Source organism: Pleurodeles waltl, chromosome 7 (genome assembly GCF_031143425.1).
Source record: "Pleurodeles waltl isolate 20211129_DDA chromosome 7, aPleWal1.hap1.20221129, whole genome shotgun sequence".
Classification (NCBI taxonomy): domain Eukaryota; kingdom Metazoa; phylum Chordata; class Amphibia; order Caudata; family Salamandridae; genus Pleurodeles; species Pleurodeles waltl.
In genome coordinates this window covers 565,055,852-565,068,809 of record NC_090446.1, presented here as the reverse complement: position 1 = coordinate 565,068,809, position 12,958 = coordinate 565,055,852, and the positions used below count along the sequence as shown (strand labels likewise).

At 41.8% G+C, this 12,958-nt stretch overlaps 1 protein-coding gene across 1 annotated transcript in view; it reads left to right on the top strand.

The window, feature by feature from the left end:
- Positions 1–7,997: 7,997 nt before the first annotated feature.
- Positions 7,998–12,958, top strand: part of BICDL2 (BICD family like cargo adaptor 2) — a 90,213-nt gene continuing 85,252 nt past the window's right edge. Inside the window, exon 1 of the mRNA XM_069244328.1 lies at positions 7,998–8,307. The gene's annotated coding sequence lies outside the window, so the exon portion shown is untranslated. The remainder of the gene's footprint in view (positions 8,308–12,958) is intronic.

The window sequence follows — 12,958 nt, the reverse complement described above, 5'->3', positions numbered from 1 at the left end:
TGCTCTGAGGGCTGTCTGCCTTCACCCTGCACTGGAAGCCAAGGAGGAATCTCCCGTGGGTCGACGGAATCTTCCCCCTGCTAACGCAGGCACCAAAGTTATGCATCACCGGTCCCTTGGGTCCCCTCTCATCCTGATGAGCATGGTCCCTGGAACACAGGAGCTGGGTCCAAGTGTCTCCCACAGTCCAGTGGCCCTTCTGTCCAAATTTGGTGGAGGTAAGTCCTTGCCTCCACATGCCAGACAGCAATCCTGTGTACTGCGTGATCTGCAGCTGCTCGGACTTCTGTGCACTTTTCTAATACTTCCTTTGTGCACAGCCTAGCCTGGGTCCCCAGCACTCTGTCCTGCATTGCCCAACTCGCTGAGTTGGACCCCGACGTTGTGGGACCGTCCTTTGTGACTGCTGTCCTCAGATTTTCTAAGTGCCTGTTCCAGTACTTCTGCGGGTGCTGCCTGCTTCTGTGGGGACTCTCTGAGTTGCTGAGTGCCCCCTCTGTCTTCTCCTCCAAGGGGCGACATCCTGATCTTTCCTGGGCCCCAATAGCACCCAAAATCCTCATCCGTGACTCTTGCAGCTAGCAAGGCTTGTTTGTGGTCTTTCTGCGTGGAAACAACTCTGCATCCTCCAGCACGCCGTGTGACATCTTCTGACCAAAGGAGAAGTTCCTGGCACCTTCAGTTGTTGCAGAATCTTTGGCTTCTTCCACCCAGAGGCAGCCCTTTTGCACCTTCATCCAGGGTTTAGTGGGCTCCTGCCCCCCCTGGACACTTGCGTGACTCTTGGGCTTGGTAACCTTCTTTTACACATCCTCAGGTCCAGGAATCCGTCTTCAGTGTTTTGGTAGCAGTTGTTGTTCTTGCAGAATCCCCTATCTCGACTATACTGTATTTCTGGGGTAGTAGGTTAACTTTACTCCGACTTTTCAGGGTCTTGGAGTGGGGTATTTTGGACACCCTTACTGTTTTCTCACAGTCCCAGTGACCCTCTACAACCTACCATAGGCCTGGGGTCCATTCATGGTTCACATTCCACTTTTGGAGTATATGGTTTGTGTTGCCCCTAGGCCTATTTCTACCTATTGTGATTCTACATTGTTTGCACTACTTTTCTTACTGTTACTTACCTGATTTTGGTTTGTGTACATATAATTTGTGTATATTACTTACCTCCTAAGGGAGTGTATCCTCTGAGACACTTTTGGCATATTGTCACTAAAATAAAGTGCCTTTATTTTTAGTAACTCTGAGTATTGTGTTTTCTTGTGATATAGTGCTATATGATATAAGTGGTATAGTAGGAGCTTTGCATGTCTCCTAGTTCAGCCTAAGCTGCTCTGCTATAGCTACCTCTATCCGCCTAAGCTGCTAGAACACCTCTATTCTACTAATAAGGGATAACTGGACCTGGAACAGGGTGTAAGTACCACAGGGTACCCACTATAAACCAGGCCAGCCTCCTACAGTGTCTTTTTAAGTTATTTCATGGCTGGAAATTTCGTTTTGCAGCTGGCAGTAATTTTGTTTTAAGGGCCTTGTTTGTTTTTTAGTTGCAGTAGGCCTGCTAGCCTTCAAAATGTGTAATGCACTATGCCCTATAGGAGTTAAATATATGGTTATACTGCATTACTTTCTGCCATTCTCTTTTTATGTGGTTATGCCCTATAGGGGCTAACTATATGGTTACATTTCCATGTTTCTTACAAATGCTATATTTATTGTGGTGTCCTCTGGGAGCTGTTCTGAGCATCACAGTCAACATACTACAATATTCGCAGGCTCAAAAACTTGCCCCATAATGCTTTGCAGGGCATTGCTTTTACAAAACATTGTTGCTCAAAACTCAAAATGTGGTGGTCCTAGGGCAATGGGACCACCTTCAAAACGTTCACCCCAATGTGCTCATTCTGTCTGCATCATCTCTAGGTCCACACATTACGTTAGTGGTGAAATCCCAAAATAATAACCCCTCCCAACATTCAGTGTCTTTTTAAATGTTCTCATGGTTGTAACTTTTGTTTACAGCTGGGAGTAGCTTGTGTTTTAAAGGCCTTGTTTGTAATTTCATTGCAGTAGGCTTGCTAGCCTTAAACATGTCTAATGCACTATGCTCTCTAGGGTCTAAATATATGGTTACGTTGTATTACTTTCTGACAGTTTCTTTTCATGTGGTTATACCCTCTATGGTTATACCCTCTACGGGGTAACTATTTGGTTAAATTACCATGTTTCTTACAAAGTATGTTTTCATTGTGGTGTCCTGTAGGGGCTGTTCTGAGCATTACAGTTCAGTGGCAAAAGTTTATTTCTGATAAAGGTTTTTATTGGTTTACATGATAATTGTACATGTTTTAATAATCTGTCCTTATTGCAATTATGAGCATGATTCTGACCACCTTAACATCCTTATTACATTATAACTGTTTGAACATTCTTGGTATGTTTGGGTGATCCTTCTGGTTTATTTCTCTTGTTACTCCTCCATGGCTGTCTTGTGTCTTTTTTGGGTGGAATTGTGTTAGCCAGCCAGCAACTCTGATGGTGTGGTGCTGAAAGTGGTATTCAATTGGAATTAGCATGGCAGATTTAAATTAGGATGCTAAATGGCAACATTTTCATTTTTGGCTGCAGATAGAGGGAGAAGGTAAATGGAAGTGTTTTATTTATATGCAGGGCCACTGGAATTGTGTGGCAGGAAAAGACCAAACTATGAGGCAGGGTTGACTAATTTATGTGGCAAGAAAAGTCCAGTTATGAATTTATCACACCAACAGCTCTAACTCCAGCAAATGCGAGACCTACTGCATTGCAAATGCTTGTTTTACTTTTTTTCTGAACTCCAGGAGAGGACATGTGTTTTCTAGCTCTTTACCTTGTGTGTGCTTTCTTCCTCCCAAACACATGCACCTCGTCTGTGCTCCATATTGCTCCTTCAATCCTCACAAGCTAATCCATTGCTTTCCACTCCATTTTACTGTGTTTTAAAATATTTTTTTCTCCTTATCTGGGCCCAGTCTCACGCACCTCTGTTGCTCCCTCACCTCCCACGGTCTTTTATTTATTTATTTTTGAGGGTCCATCTTACAATTTTGTTTACTGATTCACGTGATAGCCACCATGTTGGATTAGTAAATCTAAAACATGCTACCCACATCATTTCATGGCAACAAGCATGTGTAGTGATGCTTGCACGCCTACAAAATGACAAGGTTGTCACTACTCCATCTTTTCTCATCTTCCATTACAGCATTGACAACCAGAATTTGGAAAGCCAAAAGGTCTAAAAGGCAAGACCTATTGGTTTTGCCCTTGCTTGTTTTTAAAGCTACACCTGTCCAATTATGAGACAGGTACTACTCTTAAAAAACATTTCTCTGTCAGGAATTAAAACACAGGGATGTGGTTGTTTGTTAATTGGAGGTCTGTGTACCTGCTTTTGCAGCCAACCTTTCAGGTCTTTTGTGTCCTGCCCTATTACTATCAATAAGGCATTTCGTTTTATGAAGCCTTGCAAATATTCATTTTGTGATGAGACTGGTTAGTAGGTGAGCCACATCGCAACATGTTGGACAGGTTCGATAAAGTTGGTGCACAATTTGCACGCACTGTTTGCGACCAACTCAAAGATTCATCAGGCCCATAGTTACCTTCAGATGTGAGTAGGCATACCTGTTTATTAGAGTCCTTAGGTGAACGTATGAATAATTTTACCAGAAGTTTATCATACAGTTATTGTACCATAGTCAAAGGTGTAAAAGTGCAATCACTTCTTGTTATATTTTTATTCTAGTAAGAAGTTCTTGCAGAAAAAATTGCTGCTTCCAAACCCGCATTCACTACTTTCCATGTGATTTACAAAAAACGGGTATAAATCCAAAGTTGATCCAAAATAAGGATATTGTGATCAGAGAAGTGGAAAAGGAAGGTAATGTTGTTGTGATGAACAAAACAGATTACATGACAGAAATTGACAGACAGCTTGGGGATAGGGAAACTTATGTGCATCTGAACGGCAATCTACTAGTAGGTATCACACATGCAGTGGAGAGTAATCTCACAGACTGGAGGGACTGCTGTCTCATCTCAGATGTTGAATATAAATACATGCACCACACACACCATGTATTTATATACTACCCAAGGTACACAAATCTGGTATATTTCCTCTGGGTAGACCCATTATATCTGGGATTGTTTCCCTGACGGAACACAATTCTGAATACATTAACTCGTTTTTACAACCTTTGGTAAGCAACTTACCAGCCTACATTCGGGACACTAGAGACTTGTTATGTCAACTGGAAGATGTTGAGTGGATAGAGGGATGCAAATTTGTGAGCCTTGATGTAAATTCACTGTACACATCAATTCCTCTGGAAAAAAGCCTGGAAGCACTAACCAACGTACTGTCCAATAAGGATGCACCCTTATATGAGCACACAACCATGTTGATCGATCTCACACGTCTAGTTCTGGAAAATAATGTATTTCTGCATAATAGCAATTGGTACAGACAAGCGCAGAGTGTGTCGATGAGGGCCAAATTTTCTCCCTCCTATGCAAACCTGTATATGGGTCATTTTGAGAGGCAGCATTTGTGGATGGACTGTCTGCCAGCCATTTTACAACATATCCTTTTTTAGGGAAGATATATAGACGACATACTAGTCATTTGGACTGGTACTGATTCAGATCTGGATGTCCTGATTAAACACTTTAACAAGAATTCCTATAATCTTCTTTTCACACATCATGTAGGTTTACACAGCATTGAATTTCTGGATGTGACTCTACATGTTGTGGGAAACAAAATACTGTCAAAAATGTACAGGAAACCCACGGCATGTAATTCCATTCTACATGCACAAAGTTCATACACTAGCACCCAAATCAACACAATCCTGTATGGGGAAATGTCCAGAATCAGACGTAACTGTATTGATGACAAGGTTTTTAACCAGGAGTTGGACCTTTTAGAACAACGTTTCTGTAACAGAGGATACCCCAATAGTATACTTTCTAGAGCTAGAAATCGCATTATGTCCAAGGAGCGCAGGATATTAATGATCCGCAAAATGCACTGTGTCTAAAGAGATCAAGCTGTCCATGATAACTAGGTACAGTATAGCTAGCACTTTGGTATACCGTATTCTCAAACGACTGTGGCACCTGTTACAAATGGATACCACCCTAGGTAGGGTCCTCAACTAGGGACCCTCAATGGTACATAACAGGGGTATTACCCTGAGGGAAAAACTATGTCCCAGCTATATTGTTTCAAACACACATGAGTAATTGGAGGTATGGTTTCCTACAAAATCTAAGGGATTTTATAAATGTGGGGGATGCATCTCCTGCCAGTTTGCACTCAACAAAATTGTAATATTCTCTTACAACGCCAAGGATGCCCATCACTTAAAAGTATTCATCAACTGGAATACTAGATTTACTGTCTATTGTATAATCTGCATGTTTGGAAAAATATACGTGGGCAGTACTATCTGTCCACTCAAGGAGCAGATTCAAGAACACATAAGAACTACTCGTAACAATAATTCTAACGATCCCATAGCTGTTCACTAAAACATGACACATCGCAATACAGAAGTCCTCAACATCAGATTCCATGGTATCACACATGTTTCCGGCCATCCAAGGGCTGAGAATCGAATAAAAGAACTTAGAAAACAGGAAGCCAGATGGATCACTAGACTGTGGGCTGTGGAACATGGACTGAATGTGGACAGGGAACTACATATATTCTTGGACTAATTGACTATGTCTCTTTTCCCAAATGGAAGAGATCAGTTACAAGTACTGACAATTGCAATAACTGTCCATCCATATTTTTTGGGAAATTTAATGAAGTGGATTGAATTTATGACAATACCTTTCAATGACCCTACATGGTATACGTAACACACTCTCATACACCTCTCCTCTTAATTGTGTCAAAATGTTTCCAGATATGTTTAAATGATCCTATGTGAGATATGTAACATACTCTCTTACATCTTTCCTCTGGACTTTGTCAAAATGTTTCAAAATATTGTATCCCTTTTTCCCTCCTGCCCCCCCACACCAGGCAAACCCTCCACCCACTCTCTCTTGATGTACAATCATTGTTAGTATTGATATGTATATACCACCTAACATATTTTGGGGATCTCACTGGCACACGACCTTCACATGACTAATTGAATAGTACTGCATGTGTCACCTGCTGCACATCACATATGGTACCGGGTACACTATCTTTACGTGACTGACGTCGCAATATATGCATATTACTTGTTACTTATCGTCTATGTTACTGTCGCAATCCATATATATATGAGTTTCTTTCTTCCATATTAAGTTGGGGACATTTGAATATTTGCTCCCACTCACTTTTGAATTGTAATTCCCTATTTTAAGATGGCCGCCATTACTGATGTGGTCGGATTGTCCTACTTTTATCTCTTTTCAGGCTCCATTTAAATCTACTCCGGGAACATGTACCCTATAAGTAACTTATGCATACGTTTTGGTGGGCATCTTACATATTCTAATACATACTCCGTGACTTGTGTCCCCATTCACATATTGCTACTTGACAGCATTAGTAATTTTTGGTTACGTGCGCCCCTTGAAAGTTTTGTGCATTCAGCATCTTTGATATGCAACTCACAGGGAGGTCGGGCACTATGTACCCTCAATTTAACCCACATATAATTCTTGCAGACTAGGAAATTCACTGTGTATTTAATATGGCCACTATTAAACAAACTACGGTTGACTTGCCAGAGTTTTCTTCATTGTTAGCTTATCCTTCACTTTTCTTCATCAACAGATCACTGGACGTATCATGGCCCGTGCCAGATAATTTCTGAAAACACCTCTGAAGATGTGATTTTTCGAGTATTATTAATGCAGATTACTCTACTGAAACCCTCTTATTGGAATATACTGCCCTCACTTATGATATTTACATACAGTGGATCTAAGCTATGGACGTGACCATATGACTTACTGGACGTTTTGGAACACTGGTTGATTAGTAATATATTCAAACTTTGATATTTTCCTGCTGTTTACGACGGGGACTGAGCGCACCAAGCATAATAACGGTGGATGTTATGACTTTCTTCTCCTTTTCATTTCTTAAATAGACACTTAAGGTGTTTTCTGTCCTGACATCTAGCTACCATCATCTTTTTCTACATAATCTATATTTCCTATAGTAGATATCTACACATCACACCATCTATATATACATTTGTATATCATACTTGGTGCAGGCATGCCACTTTCTTGCTGGGTAGTCACTTGACATAAAGCCAGTGCATATTGTGTACACTAGGTTCATGTACATATGTTCATTTTTATACCTTAAAGCCTGGACAAAGTCACTTTGTGAGGAATCAAGTGTTGGCTGTCAAGTACCTACAACTGTAATGAAGAACTGTACGGGAATATGAATTGAATTGAGATTTTACAATAAAAGTAGATTTTGCAACACAAGACGGATTTGTCTGAAACTCATATGATTTTTGATTTTATATTTTTCGAACGACTAGAGTGCTTTGGTTGTAATGTCTAAATAAATCCAAAGTATTAGTATGTGTTAGAGCCCAAAATTCCTAGAAAGCACAGATGCCTAAATTGCCCCTGCATTCTCCTTTCCCTCAACTCTGTCCTAGTGGGCTCATATAACAATGATAATAGTGATTATATATTGCTTCATACCGTTCTGTGGGCTGTAAATGACTGTAAATGACAGCCAGTACTAGATTGTCCCTGACTTTAGGGCGATAACGTCCCACATTAAGATTTTTTTCTCAGACTGAGGAGCTAGTGGGGGAGGGACCTGTGTCACCTGGGACATTTGAGGGCGTCCATCCAGGTTGCCTCACACTGTGGGCTGCATATAATACGCGCATTTTCCACTAGGTGGCGGCAGCACTCCCTGAAACCTAACCTCTAACTTTGTCGTGGGACAAGCAGGGAGGCTCCCAGCGCCCGTGACGCCAGCGGAAGATGCACCTGAAAGCTCTGATTTCTCGGTATCCGCCCTTAGGGAGTGCAGTCCAGGAAGGAGAAAAAGGTTAATGATTCCGAAACCGGGAGAAACACTGGGAAGAAGGCGAACAAGCAGCTGTGCGGAGAGAATTTCAGGCGAGGGAGAAGGCGGAGGACACAAGGCAGGCGGTGGAACCCGCAGCCCCGGAGGGCCCCGGGGAGCCAGTGCACCTGTCACCGCGGAAGTCCATCCGTCACAGCAAACCTTTGTATTCAGCACCGAGGAGGGTTCGCTCCAGAAAGCCGGTAAGAAACCGTCAGCAACTACTCCAGAGAATTTAGAATAACCCACAGCCCACGACAGCTCCGGGGCTAATTCCCCTGCGCATAAAACCTGTGAGTGTACCCTGCGGTCCCTGCCACAACTTCCAACAAGTACGCCTAGTGGGTTCATGCACCTGCAGCAGCAAACTGTGTTACCTGCAAGTAGCGTGTTCATACCGACCCCCACCCTCACCCCACAGCACGGTCTCTGGATTTCAGTCTCCCCTACTCAATGAGATGCCTATCATTTTGTTGAATAATAATCCTGATATTTACAGATCCTGAAAAAAATCAGTTTGTAGGTGCACTATGTAAATTATATAGTTTCCTATTCTTTTGAGCTGCGCTGTACGAGTGACCGGATTCCTTTATCTGTTCAGTCACTTTAACTGACTTCGGTAGAGGGCCATGGAGACCTAACACATAGCGTTGTCTAGACTATAAAATATAGCGTTGTCGACACTGTGAAGTTACTTGTCAGCAGAGTCTGTGCCCACCGGGACAGTTTACCATGAACTGCAGTCGTCCATTACATAAAATATCTATACATTATGGGTAAGTGTGAATGGAGCTCCTCAGACAGGGCCAGGCCCTCTGCACTCCTGTTATGGGTTGCCAGGAAATATGATGGGACAGAGAGTCTTCACTCGGGCTCAACGTCAACTTTTTTAAAGGAGCAGTCGCTATTCCTTTTAATATTTACATGTATAAAAAAAAACCCTGTCTATCAATGGAAACATCGAGCTAACACCTTGTGACGTCGGCACAAAAGGGCAAGAAACGTAATTAGAGGGCGAGAGCAGATACATACATTTTAACTGTGTATTATTGTGGAATTTTCGTAAAATGTTAATCCATGTAGATTACATGTTTGGCTGTTTGTACACCGAGGCGTGTAGTTTCTGAGTCAGTAATTCGCGGAAAGTATGTCTTTGACCCTGCGCTTAGTGCATTCAGGTATAAATAATGCCACTGATGCACTGGCGAATATCTTCAGCCGATGACGATCTTACCTGTATTGTACCTTTGACGACGGCATGGGATATCGCCGATAACGTGTTTATTACATAGCTCGCCTGACCCGAGCTTTTGAAATTTTAAGCGCTGTTTAAACATGTTATTGTTCCCCAGCGTCACAGTGCTCTCTTTATCCGCCTCGTAAAGATGAAAGGCTGACGTCGCATTTCCAGGTTTTAAACATGTGACCATTTAATCACACGACAAGCAAGCAGCAAGTGCCGAACTCGTGGATTCATATAATGCTTCTTCCTCTGACAACATGTTTGCATGTAATTGTCTGGCGTGAGTGTGCTGGTGTCTGTCCTCCCCTGACACCTCTTTGAAGTACAGCTGACTGTCATCGACATGCCGTTTTAGGCAGGCTCGTGGACGTCCTCAGTAGACATCACTTTGAGATAGATATTGGCTGTGATTTTTGCACTGCTGGATGTCCACTATCGATGACACTTTGGGATACAGTGGGCTGTCACTGACGTACTGATGGATGTCTTAAGTGACGCTTTGGAAGGTAATTTCTTGACATTTGTGTTCTTGTCGGAGTCCTCCACTGGAAGCACATTTCTATATAATTGAGAATCGTCATCATAATGGTGGTGACTGTGACTGAAATCACCTCTAGAGATAATTGACTGTTGATGTGCTGGTGACCTTGGCTGGTAACAGTTTTTGAATTTTGTTCACTGTCGTTGGCATGCTATTGGAAACCCTCCAAAGATGACGCTTCAAGATATAATTGACCGTTGTGGGCGCACTGTAGGGTGCCTTAGGCCGAAGACGCTTTGGGATGCAATTGACTGCCATTGATGTGCCTGCGAATGTCCTCCACTGAGAGCAGGTTTAGATGTTATTGACTATCATCAGCATACTGGTGAATGACTGAGACTGACAACACTTTTGGATATAATTGACTGTCACTGATGTGCCCGTGGATGTCCTTGACTGGTGACAATTTTTAGATTTCATTGGTGCTGTTGACATACTACTGGAATCTCTCCAAAGATGACACTTCTAGATATAATTGACAGTAGGAGTGCTGGTGGATGTTTTCGAAGGATTACACTTAAGGATGTAACTGATGTTGTTGTGCCTCCGAAAGTCCTCTACTGAGAGCACATTTAATTGCAATGGACTGTTTTCAGGGTGCTTGTAGATGTCTTACACTGACAACACTTTAAACTTAGGTGACTCTCGTTGGCCTACTGATAGATACCCTCAACTAATTGGCTGTTGTTGGTTAATTGCCAGATGTCGTCCAGGGGTGACACTTCAAAATATCATTGGTTGTCTCAATACTAGGGGCCCTCTACTACCGGCAACACTTTTATATAAGACTGATTGTCACTGTGGATGTCCGAGGCGGGTGGGTTTAGCAGACTGTCCTCTGCTTCCTACTTGATGTCATCTGAGGATGACCCTTTAACTGTCAATGACGATCACCGGTTTCCTGGTTGATGTCCTCAGTTGGCAACACTTTTAGATATAACTGACTATCGATGATGCTCTGGTACATGTCCTCTACTGATGACCCTTACAGCTTTGTTTGACTGTTGTTTACATACCACCAGATGCCCTCCATGGGTGACACTACACGATATAGGAGACTGTTGTTGGCGTATGGTAGATACTATTTGTTATTTATATCGATAATAAATATTTTTAAGAAGTAAAGACATAAAATATTTATTCTTATTTACTCCACTGACAACATTTTAAGATTTAATCGACTGCTGCCTATGTTCTCCTTGATGTCTTCCCTGGCCTACACTGTGACCTGTGATAGATTCTTGTTGCCATCCTGGTGTATGCTCACACTGATGCAACTTTATAATTAGCGCTCCTGGTTTTATGGTATTCATTCTTTTTCTATTTCTAATTGTGTTCATCCATATTTATTTGTTCTCATCATATTGGTTTTTATCAATATTAATTTTTCTTTGGTGCAAAGAGTAAGTTTCAGCCAGCATATTTCCCCATTTAACTAAGTGCACACTGACACTTCACTGCTCGTAGGATGTTGGTAGGGAAGAGTGGAGGTTCAGTACATTACGTGTTCACCTGGAAACATTAGCATTGTAGGATAGCGGCATGCAGCAGTCATGAACAACAGGAAAGAAGTACAGGTAGAAAAACAGATAGTTTTCTGTCTGAATGTATGTGTCAAAGTCAGTAAAACGGAAAACTAGGCGCCTTGACTAATATTGGCATACTGGTGATGCACTCTACTGAAAGCACTTTCATTGTATTTACTTGGCTGTCAGCAACCCACTGGTGAGTGTCGGTCACTGACGAAACAAATCAAAAGATAACGGGTGGAATGCAAACTCAGTCACTGATATTTAAGCAGGCCATATTCCAGTGCAATGTCTGATTTGCTCACTCTGCCGCTCCATACAAGAACCACCCTCATGTCATCCGCTGACAGCACTTTTAGACTTAATTCACCCTCAGTCTACCCACTGGTGCTCCCTTTGCCACCATTTTGCTATATTGACTGTGTTGGATGTAATGTTGGAAGGCCGCCAATCACACCACTGTAGATAAGCTGACTATCGTCGGCACTTAGGATATGCGTTTCTAAATTTTTCAAAATGTATGCCTGAGATTCAGTTGCAAAGTTTATACCTTTTATGCACCTTTCCACTGACAATAATTCTATAGCTGTTTTTTTCATAAAGTTGTCGCGGTGCGTGCAAATACATAGACGCAGAGGAGCTTTTCTCATTGTGGAAATTTACACGTGGATAAATGTATATGTCGATTCAAAAACTGTTCAGAAAACACCTAATTTCACAACTCCTGCCTGGTTATATATAGTTTAAATTTCCATGACCTACATAGTTGCATGTCTCACGCTGTGATATTTCATCATCCTAGCCATCATGGCTTAGTCACTACTTTGTTTTCCTTATATATACTTCCCGTTTGTGCCTTCAGACGTCTAAATTGTGGTGTTGTCCAGAAATCGTTTGCCAATTTTCCTAATATGGTTTTATTTCCCAAGTATGCCAAACCAACGAGTTTACGCTCTGTGCATGCGGTACATTAGAGTGCAATATGGATCAATAGTTTTACCCTCCCAAACACTCGCCTTTCTGATTCTCCAGCTATTCAAATTAGGGTGACCATCTCCTTCCAGGTCAACAGAAACACGTGTTACAGCCCTGGACTTTTGTGTGATATCCTAATGCATTCTGGGTGTTGTAGTCCTGCTTTCCTTACATGGAACTATTTAGCCCAGCACACTGATAACAGTGATTTGCAAGTTCAAGATTGGAGTCAGTGCCCCTAAAAACCTGGATTAAGGTGAGCTCCTTCAGACAAATTCTATTCTGAATATTGATAACTTTACTGTTCAGGCACTATTTTTTATTTATATCGATAAGAAATATTTTTAAGAAGTAAAGACATCAAATATTTATTTTTATTTATTACGATTATGACGTGAGTTTCAAGCACATAAGAGGCTTCATTTTAATTTCTGCGCTATTTCAGCTGATGTCCATATTGGCCACGTGACAAACATCTTTGTATGCTTAATAACACCATGTTGTACATGAAGCATGCATGGATCACCTCTGTGGGACCACAGTTGAGCACTGAGCACCATACAGTT